The sequence below is a fragment of the Pinus tabuliformis genome, chromosome J, assembly GCF_031772625.1.
Source record: "Pinus tabuliformis cultivar Carrire ecotype Pingquan chromosome J, CPIR1, whole genome shotgun sequence".
NCBI classification, from domain to species: domain Eukaryota; kingdom Viridiplantae; phylum Streptophyta; class Pinopsida; order Pinales; family Pinaceae; genus Pinus; species Pinus tabuliformis.
Genome location: NC_142295.1, coordinates 1,544,964,887 through 1,544,983,389, shown reverse-complemented (window position 1 = coordinate 1,544,983,389; position 18,503 = coordinate 1,544,964,887).

Here is an 18,503-nt window from a genome sequence, read left to right as displayed (position 1 = left end):
CTGACTAGAAAAACTAACTACTGCTCTGATACAGGAATGAAATTGTAAAACATCACAAGTATAGACTCATGTGGACACAGTCATCTGTTTATGAATAGTCCATTATATAATGAGTACAAAATTCCTCGCAGCCTGGATTGTGGAAACAAGATCCAGGGTCTTCATTTCTACTTCCCGAAACAGTACGATTCTATCCATGCGAATGAATGTGTTGATGTCGAACATGGTAGAAACCACTTGATTACCAGTCAATGATGTAAACTGTTAACAAGTGTGAGAGAAACCACCAGTAATGTCAATGGCTCTCAAAGTACCTAGTACAGTCCATGAGATGCGAATAAATGTGTTGATGTCGAAGGTGTCACGGAATCCTTTGATCGAAAGTCAATGATGTAAACTGTCGTCAAAGGCGAGAAACTTGCCATTGAGGCATGTAGACTTCAAGGTGCTGACGATTCCTAGATCATCTTTCTAGATAATGAGCTGATGTCGATAGAAATCGATCCGTCGTAGGCAAGCCCACTGTTATCACAAAATCACTACTGAGGGCTGCAACCAAGCAAGACTTCATGTAACTCTTTCAACCTAGCTTTAGATCAAAGCTTAGCCTCTTTGATCAGAGAGGGCTCTCTCACAAACTCTTGATAAAAATCATTCACTATAAAAGATGGCTAACTCTTTACTTATTCATGAAAGCAAAAGCTGGTTGGATACATGTCAAACTGGTTCTCATTGGGCTATGGAGTCTCATACACTAAGTAAACAAGAAAAACATGATCATTTCATAGAACTCAAGGCTCTTTGCATTAAGTGTCAAACATACTCCATCAAAACCACAAAACCACAGCTTGCTAAACACACAGGAAGTCAGAGCATAAGATTATGAATTCTGAGTGATTGTGTTACAACAAGGCTGTAAATGAACATAAAACATAAAACACCATCCTTATATTTGACCACAATAATCCATCGAGAATCTTGAGAAGAAATCAACACTGTTTTACTATTACTGTCATAAGCTTTACAATGGCCCAAAACAACTCTGTTTTTCTATAAAATGTCCAACCCTTTCTACATTCTAATCTGATCCCTTTATAGGCAAACAAACTTATCCACCTCGAGCTTCCTCCTCCAGCATGAGGGGAGCCTCGAAGGTGGCTATTGACTATCCCTATCTAGTGCATAACTAACTTATTAATTACATAATGACTAAACTGAAATTACAAATGGTTTTCATTTAATCAAAATCCTAAATCTTTGCTCCTTGTCGCATGATGCTTTTCTAGCTCTTGACACATGTCCTTTAGCTGTTTAGGTTGAAGTATCTTTGAAGGAGAGTACACAGAACGAACTAGCTTTGGATTCTAGTTACGTGTATGCTTATTAATTGATCAAGAAGAATGCTCTGTTTTCACGGTCTTTGTCTCCCACATTCTCCCAAAGTATAGCAGCCTGTTCCCAAATCTTTTAATAACCCAGACATGGAATGCTACCATGTTTCAGATGTGCTGTAAGTGATATTAATAGACAGGTGCTTCTCTTCCTCAACTCCCGCTCACAGTATCACACTAGCTGCTCTGCACTTTAAAATCATCACCTACAGCAGTTTCGTAGCGCGCTACGAAACTGCTGTGTGATTTAAATAAACCACAGTCTTCCTTTAAACTTCTCACAAAATTGAATAGCTGATGTTGCCAATCTTCAATTTCACCTATGCTATGCTGAGATTCAGAATCACATTCCCTATAACATGAACCTCCAATAGATGAACCAACTACAATTGATGAGACCACCATGATTTTACCATCCCACTGACTCAACACAGCGTCATATAAGCCAAAACAGATCAAGTTTGCTAGAGATATGCTATCTGCATAAGTGTGATGGGGAGGTATCTGAAACCCATCAAGCAAAGGATGTAGTCCATTGTTTTCAGCCCGGGCTATTTGGATGGGTACAAGACAAATAAGTTGACAGATCCAGTTTCCCAAAGGCCTCTTTTTATAAGAGGAGAACAAAACATCTACAACATTTGAGTCCCAGCTTTCAGACATGATAACTTGAAACTGAATCCCGAGATTCGAAAAATCCTTTCCTTTTTCTTTCTCTAACTATTCAATCAGAAGCTGCAAGTATTTTTTACATTTTCTTTGTCCATCATCTTCTCCAATCGTATTTCTTGAGTTCAACAAAACATGGAAGCTAAGATGCCTAATACTTCCGCTACAGAGTGCAGAACTAACAGCATACTTATCAAAAAAAATGTGATAGATGTAATCTAATGTAGCGCAAGTCTTCTGAGAGCCATGGTTCTTGGAATATTTACAATCTCCCTCTGAATTTGACTTGTGCTTTGGTAATTCTTTAAACTCCAAAACTTCTGTGGCTAGAAATCACCAACATCTTCAGCGATCTTATCCAAGGAAATGTTCTTCAAAAAGGACATGGCATCACCTAGCATGTAAACTTTGAGCTCAAATTCTGATGAAGCCTTGCTTACAGCTTGAGAAGTTTCTTGAGAAGAAGATGAGAAAATCTCCTCTTTGCGGTCTGAACACATTGTAGACTTTTCGGTTTCATCAAAGGCTGATGATGAAGTTCTACAACCCTAACCCTGTTCATGTCATCAACTAGAAGCAATTCTGCTTTCCCAGGAATACACTGCATCCATATTATACTTGTACTCCCAGAAAACAATTGCAACATAATTTCAACACCTGTCCAGTCTATATTCCGGAATGATTCATCAAACCTGTATATTAAAACCTTGGATACTTGTGCATCATATAAAGCCAGGAATCGGGTACATTCATCAAAAGCTACCAAATCAAAACCCCATTTAAATGTGCGAATAGGATTGCTCCCACGCAGAAATGGTCCTAGCTTTGGGGACATGTACAAGTTTAGCCAATTACATACTCTGTCATGGATAAAAATCAGCAACTCACCAGATCTCAGAAATTCCACCTTTTTAATATCTTCTATCTCAGGATCACAGCACACTAATTCAAATGGATCCGAAAAAGACGGGACAATGCAATGCATGGAATTTGAATTTAACTCATCTAAATCTTTTCAAGCTTCTGACATTCATCATATTAACCAGTGTTTGCTAATCGACAACAATTCCAGTCTCCGTGCCCAAACCGGTATTTTCCACCTTCAAGAATGTAACAACCCGTATAATGGGTGATGTCAAGTCAATCCGGCATTCCACCTTCGATTCTATGAATTTGACATAAGAAGCCGCAATGTTTGAGACATTAGATGCCATGCTGAGCTTTCCAATATCACATCTTCTGCTAATGCTATTTTCTTGACCCGTGGCTTTTAAGTGAGCGCTAAAAATATATGACAATCCTCCTTCTCTAAGCCAACAGCTGGAGCATGTAACCGGCACGTTACCACGTTTGTAGAAGACAACATCTAAATAATACCATCCACCTTGACAAAGGAAACTCATCTATTTCGAACTCTGCCATTTGCTTCCTTGTCTCTACGACAACGATTTTTCCTCTCTGTCACTGACATTTGATTATGAAGATGATTTGAAAAATTAATGCCAAACAAAGATTATTTGGAGTATACAGATCAGGAAACCCTGAATGGATGATATCTTTCTAGGAATTGCGCCATCCTTCTTTTATTTTTATTTAATGCGCACTCATCCTTTTAACGACACCAGTTAACCTAATACCAGCTCTTGTGCCACTAATAATGGCGGCCTTGTAGCAATCAAATTCTTATAAAACTACTTGACACTTGGCATTAATCACCGCATTTGAAAAGAGCACTTTCATGTCTTCAATATGTGCATTAATAATGAACCAACGTGCTCGATAATACTCAAGACATTTTCATTTATATCAGTCATTTTAAAAGCCCGTGTGCCTTGAAGAAATGACTGCAATGCATTTCACATAAGCCAAGTAATTACAATAGCTCCAAAACATTTTTATTTGAGAGAATAATACCCAGAAGGAGGTGCTGTGTATCCCGGTCTAAGAAAAATGTGATCCCCTGCAGAAATAAACACAACGCTGCCTATTTGTAACACTGGCACAACTTGCTGAACACGCACCTCGATAATGGTGGAGGAATAATTTGAAAGTTCTACATCAACTCCAGGAAATGCGCTCCTTAACATTCCCTTTAACTGGAATCAATAGGCTGACCCTTCCATCGTATATTTCTTCAAGAATGATGATGTCTCCAAATATTATGATCTCAAATTCACCAAATTCCCTCAGCCAATCAAGGACGTGCTTCTTGGCAGTAGAAGGAACCTTCTTTTCCATTATGCATACTCCAACTATGATTATGGAGGGGAAATCACCAACATCCATTCCCATATTTCTCAATTCCAAAGATTTGAAACAACAACTTGACTCCTATGTTGTTTATGTAGCTGGTATAAAGGAATGTTACCGTGCGATGCTCTTTGGCCACCATGGGGAACTACACCATCAAATGCCTTGAAAGAATCGACAATCAACCCTAATAGCTCTTCAGGTTGCTCTAGCCATTTTGTCTCTTGCTTCTGATTAAAATTGTTCACTCTCGAAGATTCTTGTGCAGTTGATTCTAGAGGTGATGAAACAAGCCAAACTACAACCTTTCCCGCAGACACTGTTGCCAGTAAGTCAGTGCTTTGCACTGCTTGCTCCATCCATCTCAACATCAAGGCGTTGATCTACAGGATTATTTAGAGATTCCAGTGTTCCATTTTTCCCTCTTATCTCAACAACAGTTCTGTTAGTTGCAGTTCCATTATTATCCAAAATGCTTCTTGACCTTTCAGAAGCATCATTGCATTTTTTCCTTTCTGATGGCTGACAGCATTTCACCACTATATCTCATAGTAAATGGACAATTGCTTGTTGTAATAATTTTAACACCTGTTTTGCAAAATCCATAGATCAAAGCATCGTATGCAACAACACCAGAGTTATATCCTTTAGTCAGCATTAGACCTTTAAGCACATCAACCTCATCCACAGCAATTGTAGCCAGTGTACAATAGGCATGCTATGATTCGGGCCTCCACTGAAAACTCGAACAAATCCCCAGTTTCGTAGCACGCTACGAAACCACTCAAACAGGTAGCGCTGCGAAACTGCTAAAAAGAATTCTGGCACTGCGAAACTGCTAAACAGAATTCAGGCGCTGCGAAAACACCCCGACTTTAAGCTAGACTAAAAAAAATTTTGACAAAGCATTTTCAGTGATAACAGTGGCTCCACTTGGGATAGTGTGCCCTTGTGGTACACTAAGAACATGTAGCTCCAGTGCCTTATCCATTTTTGACAAACTAAAATTTGCTTGACAAGCATGACTGTAGGAGAAAGAAAACTATATCTACTGAGAAAGAAAAATGCTCAGTTAACCTTGAGCTTATTTGCAATTTACCTACCTACCCTAACAATCCAAACTTCCCTCAGCTCAATCAATATGAAACTTCCAATGCAGCCAATCATTTGTCTCATCTGACATTTGAGTCCTTTGACCGCATCGGATTTCAGAGCTAATATGATAGTCTGATGACCACTGCCACTGAATTTGCCTCTGGTCTTCTTCGAAAAACTGAAATACTGGAGAGTAAAACTCTTCCATGTAATCAGCTACAGGATCCCAGAATACATGATCAGCTTGGTTTTCGTTGTAACTTTCCAGCTGTGCAAATTGATCTTCAACCACAGTGTTCAGTTCCTCCATTGTGAAAGAGAAAGGAACCAACATAGTCTCCTTGTGTTCTGTCATAGAAAGCTGCTGAAAATAATGATCATGATAACACTTTTCATCTTCAGGCCCCTGATTCTCAACCACACAAGACCCCTCTGATGTGCTATCCACTTTTCTATTTGACAAGCTATCCAGCTGCTTTTCTGAATCATTCCAACAAACAATGGAATTTTCCTCACTATTATGATTATTATTTGGAGTAAGCTGCTGCAAGGAATTACAAAATTGAGCAAGCTTTTCCTCTGCCTGAGGGTCATAAAAAATTTCCTCCAATATTTCTTCTTGCTGAGTGCAATCAATTTCATCTCCATCATGATCTGAAACCTGACAAATCTGTTGCATCTCTACATCAATATCTAAGGATAAAACATGGTTTTCACAGGTAAACTCTTGCTGCTCTTCATGCGGTGCTTCATGGAGTGTTATACCTTCTTCTTGGTGCTGAAAAAGATTGTCATGAAGAGCCTCTAAAATTTCTTCATCTGTAAATTCATCATCACCATAACAATCCTCCAAGTACTGAATAAGATTCAAAGAATGCCTACAGCAATCTTTGAGCAGCAACAAAGAAGGATAACATTCTTTATACATTTCACAGAACACATCATGGAAATCAGCAAGAGAAGATAATGAACCATTTTCCAAACTTTTATACCAAGACCATGCTTCTCCTTCTAAAGTAGCCATAAACATCCTCATGAGACAATCTTCAGGGAAATGAACCTTAAGACTGCGTACATGTATGTGAAACTTAACCAAATGGAGAGCAGCATCATCCTTCTTTTCATCTTTGAATATTGGAAGATCATCTAACCAATCAACCTTTGGCATAGGATTTGGAAAACCAGGGATATGAGACCGATTCATAGGAGCATACCTGGCATTCTTTCTTGCAGTGGAATCCATCTTGAAACTTCATCAAGCTACTGATCTTCTAGCAGTGGAGTCACCTTCTAATTTATTCTTTGATGTGTGGAGTCGCCAAGGTAGTTTCGCAGCCTTGAAAATCATTTGAACTCCTGCTACCTTCAGAAATTCAATCTTAAGCTCCCGGCAGACGCACCAAAATGTTATCACAAAATCACTACTGAGGGCTGCAACCAAGCAAGATTTCATGTAACTCTTTCAACCTAGCTTTAGATCAAAGCTTAGCCTCTTTGATCAGAGAGGGCTCTCTCACAAACTCTTGATAAAAATCATTCACTATAAAAGATGGCTAACTCTTTACTTATTCATGAAAGCAAAAGCTGGTTGGATACATGTCAAACTGGTTCTCATTGGGCTATGGAGTCTCATACACTAAGTAAACAAGAAAAACATGATCATTTCATAGAAGTCAAGGCTCTTTGCATTAAGTGTCAAACATACTCCATCAAAACCACAAAACCACAGCTTGCTAAACACACAAGAAGTCAGAGCATAAGATTATGAATTCTGAGTGATTGTGTTACAACAAGGCTGTAAATGAACATAAAACATAAAACACCATCCTTATATTTGACCACAATAATCCATCGAGAATCTTGAGAAGAAATCAACACTGTTTTACTATTACTGTCATAAGCTTTACAATGGCCCAAAACAACTCTGTTTTTCTATAAAATGTCCAACCCTTTCTACATTCTAATCTGATCCCTTTATAGGCAAACAAACTTATCCACCTCGAGCTTCCTCCTCCAGCATGAGGGGAGCCTCGAAGGTGGCTATTGACTATCCCTATCTAGTGCATAACTAACTTATTAATTACATAATGACTAAACTGAAATTACAAATGGTTTTCATTTAATCAAAATCCTAAATCTTTGCTCCTTGTCGCATGATGCTTTTCTAGCTCTTGACACATGTCCTTTAGCTGTTTAGGTTGAAGTATCTTTGAAGGAGAGTACACAGAACGAACTAGCTTTGGATTCTAGTTACGTGTATGCTTATTAATTGATCAAGAAGAATGCTCTGTTTTCACGGTCTTTGTCTCCCACATTCTCCCAAAGTATAGCAGCCTGTTCCCAAATCTTTTAATAACCCCAGACATGGAATGCTGCCATGTTTCAGATGTGCTGTAAGTGATATTAATAGACAGGTGCTTCTCTTCCTCAACTCCCGCTCACAGTATCACACTAGCTGCTCTGCACTTTAAAATCATCACCTACAGCAGTTTCGTAGCGCGCTACGAAACTGCTGTGTGATTTAAATAAACCACAGTCTTCCTTTAAACTTCTCACAAAATTGAATAGCTGATGTTGCCAATCTTCAGTTTCAACTATGCTATGCTGAGATTCAGAATCACATTCCCTATAACATGAACCTCCAATAGATGAACCAACTACAATTGATGAGACCACCATGATTTTACCATCCCACTGACTCAACACAGCGTCATATAAGCCAAAACAGATCAAGTTTGCTAGAGATATGCTATCTGCATAAGTGTGATGGGGAGGTATCTAAAACCCATCAAGCAAAGGATGTAGTCCATTGTTTTCAGCCCGGGCTATTTGGATGGGTACAAGACAAATAAGTTGACAGATCCAGTTTCCCAAAGGCCTCTTTTTATAAGAGGAGAACAAAACATCTACAACATTTGAGTCCCAGCTTTCAGACATGATAACTTGAAACTGAATCCCGAGATTCGAAAAATCCTTTCCTTTTTCTTTCTCTAACTGTTCAATCAGAAGCTGCAAGTATTTTTTACATTTTCTTTGTCCATCATCTTCTCCAATCGTATTTCTTGAGTTCAACAAAACATGGAAGCTAAGATGCCTAATACTTCCGCTACAGAGTGCAGAACTAACAGCATACTTATCAAAAAAATGTGATAGATGTAATCTAATGTAGCGCAAGTCTTCTGAGAGCCATGGTTCTTGGAATATTTACAATCTCCCTCTGAATTTGACTTGTGCTTTGGTAATTCTTTAAACTCCAAAACTTCTGTGGCTGGAAATCACCAACATCTTCAGCGATCTTATCCAAGGAAATGTTCTTCAAAAAGGACATGGCATCACCTAGCATGTAAACTTTGAGCTCAAATTCTGATGAAGCCTTGCTTACAGCTTGAGAAGTTTCTTGAGAAGAAGATGAGAAAATCTCCTCTTTGCGGTCTGAACACATTGTAGACTTTTCGGTTTCATCAAAGGCTGATGATGAAGTTCTACAACCCTAACCCTGTTCATGTCATCAACTAGAAGCAATTCTGCTTTCCCAGGAATACACTGCAACATAATTTCAACACCTGTCCAGTCTATATTCCGGAATGATTCATCAAACCTGTATATTAAAACCTTGGATACTTGTGCATCATATAAAGCCAGGAATCGGGTACATTCATCAAAAGCTACCAAATCAAAACCCCGTTTAAATGTGCGAATAGGATTGCTCCCACGCAGAAATGGTCCTAGCTTTGGGGACATGTACAAGTTTAGCCAATTACATACTCTGTCATGGATAAAAATCAGCAACTCACCAGATCTCAGAAATTCCACCTTTTTAATATCTTCTATCTCAGGATCACAGCACACTAATTCAAATGGATCCGAAAAAGACGGGACAATGCAATGCATGGAATTTGAATTTAACTCATCTAAATCTTTTCAAGCTTCTGACATTCATCATATTAACCAGTGTTTGCTAATCGACAGCAATTCCAGTCTCCGTGCCCAAACCGGTATTTTCCACCTTCAAGAATGTAACAACCCGTATAATGGGTGATGTCAAGTCAATCCGGCGTTCCACCTTCGATTCTATGAATTTGACATAAGAAGCCGCAATGTTTGAGACATTAGATGCCGTGCTGAGCTTTCCAATATCACATCTTCTGCTAATGCTATTTTCTTGACCCGTGGCTTTTAAGTGAGCGCTAAAAATATATGACAATCCTCCTTCTCTAAGCCAACAGCTGGAGCATGTAACCGGCACGTTACCACGTTTGTAGAAGACAACATCTAAATAATACCATCCACCTTGACAAAGGAAACTCATCTATTTCGAACTCTGCCATTTGCTTCCTTGTCTCTACGACAGCGATTTTTCCTCTCTGTCATCGACATTTGATTATGAAGATGATTTGAAAAATTAATGCCAAACAAAGATTATTTGGAGTATACAGATCAGGAAACCCTGAATTGATGATATCTTTCTAGGAATTGCGCCATCCTTCTTTTATTTTTATTTAATGCGCACTCATCCTTTTAACGACACCAGTTAACCTAATACCAGCTCTTGTGCCACTAATAATGGCGGCCTTGTAGCAATCAAATTCTTATAAAACTACTTGACACTTGGCATTAATCACCGCATTTGAAAAGAGCACTTTCATGTCTTCAATATGTGCATTAATAATGAACCAACGTGCTTGATAATACTCAAGACATTTTCATTTATATCAGTCATTTTAAAAGCCCGTGTGCCTTGAAGAAATGACTGCAATGCATTTCACATAAGCCAAGTAATTACAATAGCTCCAAAACATTTTTATTTGAAGAATAATACCCAGAAGGAGGTGCTGTGTATCCCGGTCTAAGAAAAATGTGATCCCCTGCAGAAATAAACACAACGCTGCCTATTTGTAACACTGGCACAACTTGCTGAACACGCACCTCGATAATGGTGGAGGAATAATTTGAAAGTTCTACATCAACTCCAGGAAATGCGCTCCTTAACATTCCCTTTAACTGGAATCAATAGGCTGACCCTTCCATCGTATATTTCTTCAAGAATGATGATGTCTCCAAATATTATGATCTCAAATTCACCAAATTCCCTCAGCCAATCAAGGACGTGCTTCTTGGCAGCAGAAGGAACCTTCTTTTCCATTATGCATACTCCAACTATGATTATGGAGGGGAAATCACCGACATCCATTCCCATATTTCTCAATTCCAAAGATTTGAAACAACAACTTGACTCCTATGCTGTTTATGTAGCTGGTATAAAGGAATTTTACCGTGCGATGCTCTTTGGCCACCATGGGGAACTACACCATCAAATGCCTTGAAAGAATCGACAATCAACCCTAATAGCTCTTCAGGTTGCTCTGGCCATTTTGTCTCTTGCTTCTGATTAAAATTGTTCACTCTCGAAGATTCTTGTGCAGTTGATTCTAGAGGTGATGAAACAAGCCAAACTACAACCTTTCCCGCAGACACTGTTGCCAGTAAGTCAGTGCTTTGCACTGCTTGCTCCATCCATCTCAACATCAAGGCGTTGATCTACAGGATTATTTAGAGATTCCAGTGTTCCATTTTTCCCTCTTATCTCAACAATAGTTCTGTTAGTTGTAGTTCCATTATTATCCAAAATGCTTCTTGACCTTTCAGAAGCATCATTGCATTTTTTCCTTTCTGATGGCTGACAGCATTTCACCATTATATCTCATAGTAAATGGACAATTGCTTGTTGTAATACTTTTAACACCTGTTTTGCAAAATCCATAGATCAAAGCATCGTATGCAACAACACCAGAGTTATATCCTTTAGTCAGCATTAGACCTTTAAGCACATCAACCTCATCCACAGCAATTGTAGCCAGTGTACAATAGGCATGCTATGATTCAGGCCTCCACTGAAAACTCGAACAAATCCCCAGTTTCGTAGCACGCTACGAAACCACTCAAACAGGTAGCGCTGCGAAACTGCTAAAAAGAATTCTGGCGCTGCGAAACTGCTAAACAGAATTCAGGCGCTGCGAAAACACCCTGACTTTAAGCTAGACTAAAAAAAATTTTGACAACAGCATTTTCAGTGATAACACCCACAACACGAAATCATAGATCAAGTTGAAGAAATTTAGTTGCAAGGATTGACTCAGGGATGGTCAAGATGGATGACAGATATTTTGCAGATGAATGGCTTATTGGAAGTGACCTCTTGAACACATAATGACACGAAAGATGGTTTGGTGACAATTGACCCAAAGTTAATACCCAGAAACCGGCTAAAGACTTTCAATGTGGTTTGATCAACTGTTAGGAAAAGGATTTCCCAACCCAGGTGAATGAAAGTGTCGTGTTCAAGAGTGGTTACAAAGTATGAAAAACAGGCTCATTTTTCTCTCTTTTCCCCCACCATTTCTGGCAAGTACCTCTTTATTTTTGACAAGCTTGAGGAGGATAACATTTGCTTGATTATAAGCTCATCCTTTGGATGAGTCCAACTTAGTTTAAATTCGAACCCTAAGAAGGAGTGGTTCGTTCCTATTTGTAATTGAACAGGTCCTTTACTGTGAAATTTTAACGAGTCCAGTATAGGAGAAAGTCGGCGTTTTTCAATTTTAGAGAGTCTGAAAAAATTTAAGAAGACTCCAGGGTTGACCTTTTTCATAAATTTGTGTCTCCCAAGCCCGAAAAAGTATAAAATAATACTTGAGAGAACCGCTTGATATTTTACGACCAAAGAGTACTTTTTGTCATTAGTGCCTTTGACCCAAAAAAGTAAAAAAGTGATCAAGACACGTCGTTTTATGACCGATATCGAATTTGAAACGACAAAAATCGGCAATCTTTTCATGTTTTTACAGTCGAAAAAGAGTTGTAAGTGGACCGTCTTTTAATTCCATTTTAATGAGTTTAAAATAAACACTCATCAATCATTTAATGTTTTAGGAGTTAGAAAAGAGCTTAAAGATGACTCTACATGTTTTTTCATCGAAAATGATAGATTTTGCATGAATAATCCTTTATTCTGCACAAAAACACAAACATTACTCATACCTGTTTCAAATGGATAAAAATGTCGCAAAATACCTTTTCAAAGTGAAACATAAAAAATTTTGCAATTTATTTACTCAAAAAACTTATAAAAAGGGCCTTTGTCAATTCATTTTTACCGTTTGAGTTTGGGTGAGAAAATAGTGCTTTTGCTCAGAAAACTTCCCGTGAAGATTGCGGAAAATCCAACCGTCGGAATCGAACGTCGTCTTCTCCAGGTAATTCACATCATCCCACTCTTCATTTTTAACCGTTTAATTTTTTTTTTTAGTCCTTTATTTCATTTTTGGGAGGGTTTTTAGGTGCAAAACCCACGCGCGGGGGCCCGCAGGTTTACCATTGCAGGCCTGTGGACCCCAACTTTTTCTCCATTGGGAAAAAGCTCGGGGTCCACACCTTCCATGTAGACAAAGTGCGGTCCCACGCATTGTGTCTAACCTGGAGGGTGTGGTCCCCGCCGCAAGGGTTTTTAACCAAAAAATTCTCAAAAATGGACCACACAAAATATTTTCTAGCATTTTAATTTGTCTTTATACTTGATACAGAGAGTACATCATGCTAGATTGGCGTGAACGAGAGCATGAGGACGTGGATGCTGTCGCATGGAATCATCAGCCTTCACTTGATGCTTTGAGGGCGTGCGGATTGTACAAATTCTGGGCCATTCCTGGCATGAGGGCTCAGGTGGATTTCTTACAGTGGCTTGTTGACAGATGGAGCATACAGGACCAGTGCTTCTTCTTTGGCAGCCACCAGCTCGAAATCGAGCTAGAGGACATATATTTCTTGACTAGTTTGCCTAAGAGAGGCAAAGACTTGACTCTGCATGGGACTAGGCCAGGTGGCCAGTCCGTCGATAGCCTCCGGCTAGAGTATTGCAACAGCCAGGCTAGAGACAAAGGGATAGACATAAAGACGATATCCTGACCTGAGCTCATGGTTATTGCATTTACTGTCACCAGACTTTGCGGAGCTGCCGCATTACATATTGCCACTGGATCCCAGATGCATATAGCAGTTGATTGCTTTCTAGGCACCATCTTCAACTAGTGCGATGCCGTGTTGGCCAATGTGAAAGGCCAACTGACCAGGGCCAAGAACATATGACTAAAGACCTTTGGTTATGGGGCTTTGGTCATGAGTTTTGGCCTGGAGAGGGTTCCTGTGCTGATCCCACAGCACCTTACTGTTGGAGGTGGGCTTCCTCGAGAGCCCAAACTGATGCGATGGGTCGCAGTCATGGCTCGTCACCCGGACGAGAGGACAGAGGTTGCTCGATTCAAACCTGAGTATTTCCAATGGCTGGAAAACCAGGTTTTTTCTATTCAGGACTTTCCTTACGCTGGGATAGATTTTCATGGTGACCCAGACATGGTTCTTCCACCAAGAGAGCAGTGGGACGAATCAGGTAAAATCCTTTTCAACGTTTTTCTATTTTATTTTTTTTGTTATTTTTCCATCGTCTCAAAACTGATAGCAAAAGTTTCAAATGTAGATGTAGGTCCACAGCAACCAGCCGCTCTCCGAACTTTCAAGAGGAAGCAACCAGTTGCACCCGCGCCAGCCCCACAGGACGAATCAGCAGAGGTTTTGGCCGAGTTGGAGGGTCATCTTAAGCACTTGACAGGAGATATTCCTGAGACCACTACAGACGACATTCCTCGTCGACTTCAGCGCTATGTGATTGGAGTCCCAGGACCTTTTAGGAGGTTCCTTTGCAAGGTAACCTGTGCAGTGGTTTCTTATAGAGATCATCACCAGTGATAGGATGATCGCTTATTGTGGGCACATGTGACATTTGTGTTTTTTGTACTTATCATTTTTACCGATCATAAGGTGTTTTTCAACCTATGATCGAGGACGATGTATTTTTTGACACACTCATATATATATATATATATATATATATATATATATATATATATATATATATATATATATATATATATATATATATATATAGATATATATATATATATATATATATATATATATATATCACTATTACCAGGTTATCTTGTAAATCATGTTATGGAATGGTTTTAAATTTACATGTATGATTATTGCAAATGTCTATTTAACATTCGAGAAGCAATTGCATATGCTAATGTATTTAAAGATCTCGGAATATGCTGATATTCAATATAATCAAATTCACGTTCCAAGAGACACACTCTCAAAAATAATCTTAATAACACTGGATTTCCAGTGGCATACACTCTATTAAGCTATAATACAACGAGTTCAGAATCTAACCTCACTATCAAACTCCGAATCCCAAATGAAATAGATTCAGACAATAACTCAATCACTGCAATATACTCAGAAATGTTGTTCGTTGTTTGACCAAGGCTTACCCCATGCATAGATACTAACTCGTCAGAGGGCGAATAGATAACCCAAGCTGCGGAAGAGATGTTTCGTGTATTACGACAAGCACCATCAGCGAAACCAATGTATGTTTGGAGAGGCATCGACATCTGCAATATCAAGAGTAAAACCAAGATAAGTAGGAATAATGAAGAAAAAACACTTTCTAAGCTAAGCACACTATTTAAACTAAAACACACCAGCTAGAAAGAAAAAACTATCCTAACTAAATCTCCATACCCATTCTTTTAAGCATAATACCTCTTCAAGTAAAGGCCATTTCTGGGTTTACCCAAAGAGTCCCCGTCAAAGTCTACCAATTCATAAACCCCTTTGGCTAGCTTTCGCTTGACAACATAGGGACCATGCCACATAGGAACGAATTTCCCAGCACCTAATTTATCATTAGCTTGATCATAAACTAAGACTAGATCTCCTTCCGAAAAATTTCGAGGGGTCACATTTCGATCATACTGAGCTTTCATTTGTTTTGCGTGAGTCTCGATCGCCAATGCAGCATCACGTCGATTCTCATCTAATTGAGCTAAGTATAAAAAACGCTTTTCCTCTTCAGAAGTGGCTGGAAGTAACTCGATGGCCATTTGCAGTGATGGGATTTCGTATTCAATGGGTAACATAGCTTCCAAACCATAGACTAGTTGGAAAGGAGTGAACCCTGTTGATTTTTTTACTGAAGTTCGGTATGCCCAAAGCACTGAAAATAGCATGTTGTGCCAATTCGACCAATGAATCCCAATGATTCATCGGATCATGATAACTAAAACTTTGTTGACGGATTCAACCAGACCATTCGCTTGTGGATAATAAGGGGTTGAACTATCGTGATGTAAACCAAGCTGGCCTGTAAGTTCGGTCATCATAACGTTTCGAAAATGGCACCCATGATCAGTGATTATCACTTGCGGGACACCAAACCTAGCAATTATATGATTGAACACAAAAATTGCAGCTGTCTTGCCGTCTGCCTCAAATGTAGGCATCGCCTTGGCCCACTTAGTAAAATAATCTATCACAAGGATGATATACGCATGCCCCCCGGCCGAGTGAGGGTCACATGTAATAAAATCGATACCCCATTTGGAAAAAGGACCAACGACAATTATAGGGTGGAGAGGAGCAGGTGGAGCACGCATCTTACGATAAAAAATCTGGCAGTTGTGGCATTTTCGGACCGCCGTAATACAATCTTTAAACAAAGACGACCAGAAGTATCTAGCGCGCAATATCTTTTGGGTTGTGGCATACCCAGACATATGACTGCCACACGCTCTAGAGTGGCAGTCATTTAGAACCCTTTCATCTTCCTCATGATTTAAGCAACGTCGAAAAACAGAATCCGCCCCACGGCGATAAAGAGTATCTCCAATAATCCTGAATTGTTGGGACTGGAAACGAATCTTTCGACGTTCTGACCGTGAGGTTTCTGGCCGAAAGGATTGGGTCTGGAGATAAACAATGATATCCCCATACCACGGATCTAAAGTGCTGATTAGAACAAGGATTCGTCCGCAATGGGTTCCTCCGCCACAGTTTCTGTGTCAGCACGCGGGAAGTCACACATTAACTCCGCAAAAACTAAAGATTTCTTAGACTTAGATTTCTCAAATTCCAAGTCGAACTCCTGCAGGATAACGATCCATTTAGAGTACTTGCCCCCTAGCAATTTCTTGGTCAAAATGTAGATCATAGGTTTGCAATCCGAAATTACCGTAGTTTTGCATAGTAGAATGTAGTGACGAAAACGTTGGACAGCTTGAACGGCTGCCAATGCCAATTTCTCCACATGTGAGTATTTTAGCTCAGTTGGATTTAAAGTTCGGCTAAGGTAATATATCACATGTTCAGTTCCTGATTCATCTTCCTGAACTAAGACCATTCCAATGGTGGAATGAGAGGCAGCGAGATACAAGAAGTAATCCTGGTTGTAGTTGGGAGGATGCAACAATGGTGCATGGGTCAACGCATGTTTGAGTGCATCAAAAGATTTCTGAGCTATCTCATCCCAAAAGAATGGAGTATTTTGTTTCAACAACTGGGTAAAACCCTTTGTAACCTTGGCGTAGTTAGGAATGAATCATCGTAAAAAGTTTGCTTTCCCCTGCAAAATTTGGAGTTGGCGAAGACTCGAAGGAGGAGGAAATTGGATGATAGCTTCGACTTTCAAGGGATCAACGTGAATGCCGGCTTTTGAAACTACAAACCCCAACAATCGACCTGTTTCTATACAGAAGACACATTTGTGTGGGTTCAACCGAATACGATAATGCCTACACCTCATAAAGATTGCTCGTAAATGGATGAGGTGATCAGCTCGATGTAAGGAATGAGAAGGCAAATCATCAAGATACGGCTGCACAATGTGTTTGATGTCATGAAACGCATAAGACATTGCCCTTTGAAAAGTTGCTCCGGCATTCTTAAGCCCAAAAGGTAGTTTGCAATAAGAAAATGTCCCCCATGGACAAATGAAAGTTGTTTTTGGTTGATCGGCAGGTAGAATGTTGATTTGATTGTATCCGGAAAAACTGTCCATGAAGGAAAATATTTCGCTGCCGGCACAATCATCAATGATTTGATCGATATAGGGGGTTGGATAATTGTCCTTTGGACAGGCTCGATTAATGTCCCTATAGTCAATGCATATTCTTATTGTTCCCTGCTTTTTGTTAACCAGAACAATATTCGATACCCAATCCATTAAGGAGATCGGATAAATGAAACTTGCTTTCAATAATTTTTTAACTTCTGCTTTAATTGCAGCAGCTTTTCGTGGGTGAATCTGACGCAAACGTTGCCGGACGGGTTTAGCGTCCGGGTAAGTCTTGATCTCATGAACAACAATCACGGGATCAATTCCTGGCATTTCCTCATAAGACCAGGCAAACACGTCACGGAATTCTTGAAATAGGGCCTTATATAATTGAATTTAGTCATTTGTACATGAGGCATCTATATGAATGTTCTCAAAAATTCCGAGCTTAACAGAGATGTCAATAGGAATAGTTCGAGAGATTTTTCCCAAATTTAACTCTGAATCGGGATGTTTCATTGGATTCTGAGGTTCCTTGACATATTCAGTTGTAAAAATTGATGAGAAATCATATTCAAAATGATCATCCTCAGGTAAAAACGAAGATCTGTGATGGAGATCTTCCCATGGTAAATCATCTACACATAGGATTTCACGAATTTGCTCATCAGAGTGAACAAGTTCAGAAAATGTGATTAAATCCGAGGTTGATGTGAAAAGTGATTCCTCATGGACCACATTCATTAAGTCATTTTTGGTTGAACACGGGTCGGCAAACGACTGGACGGCTTCATAGGCAATTTCATATGGACTCAAAGGCATGGAATTACCAAATGAGTCTATCTCAGATTCAGAAGGAATGATCCAAGGATCATCATAAACAATGGTGTCTGATGTAATCATATGAATGGTTGCGAATGAAGACGACGCATTGATTGGAGGAAAAGGAAAAGTTCCTAGTAAACTGGCATCTTTAACTAATCCTACTCCAACATCCTTATATGGGATAGTGGTTTTACCAACATGCTGAATACTCTTTGAAGAGGCTCGGTTGGATGAAAAGTAAGCCAGCTAGTCTATTGTTACGATCTTTCCATTGTGTGGAAACTTTATTACTCAAAAAACCGATGAAACAACCGCTG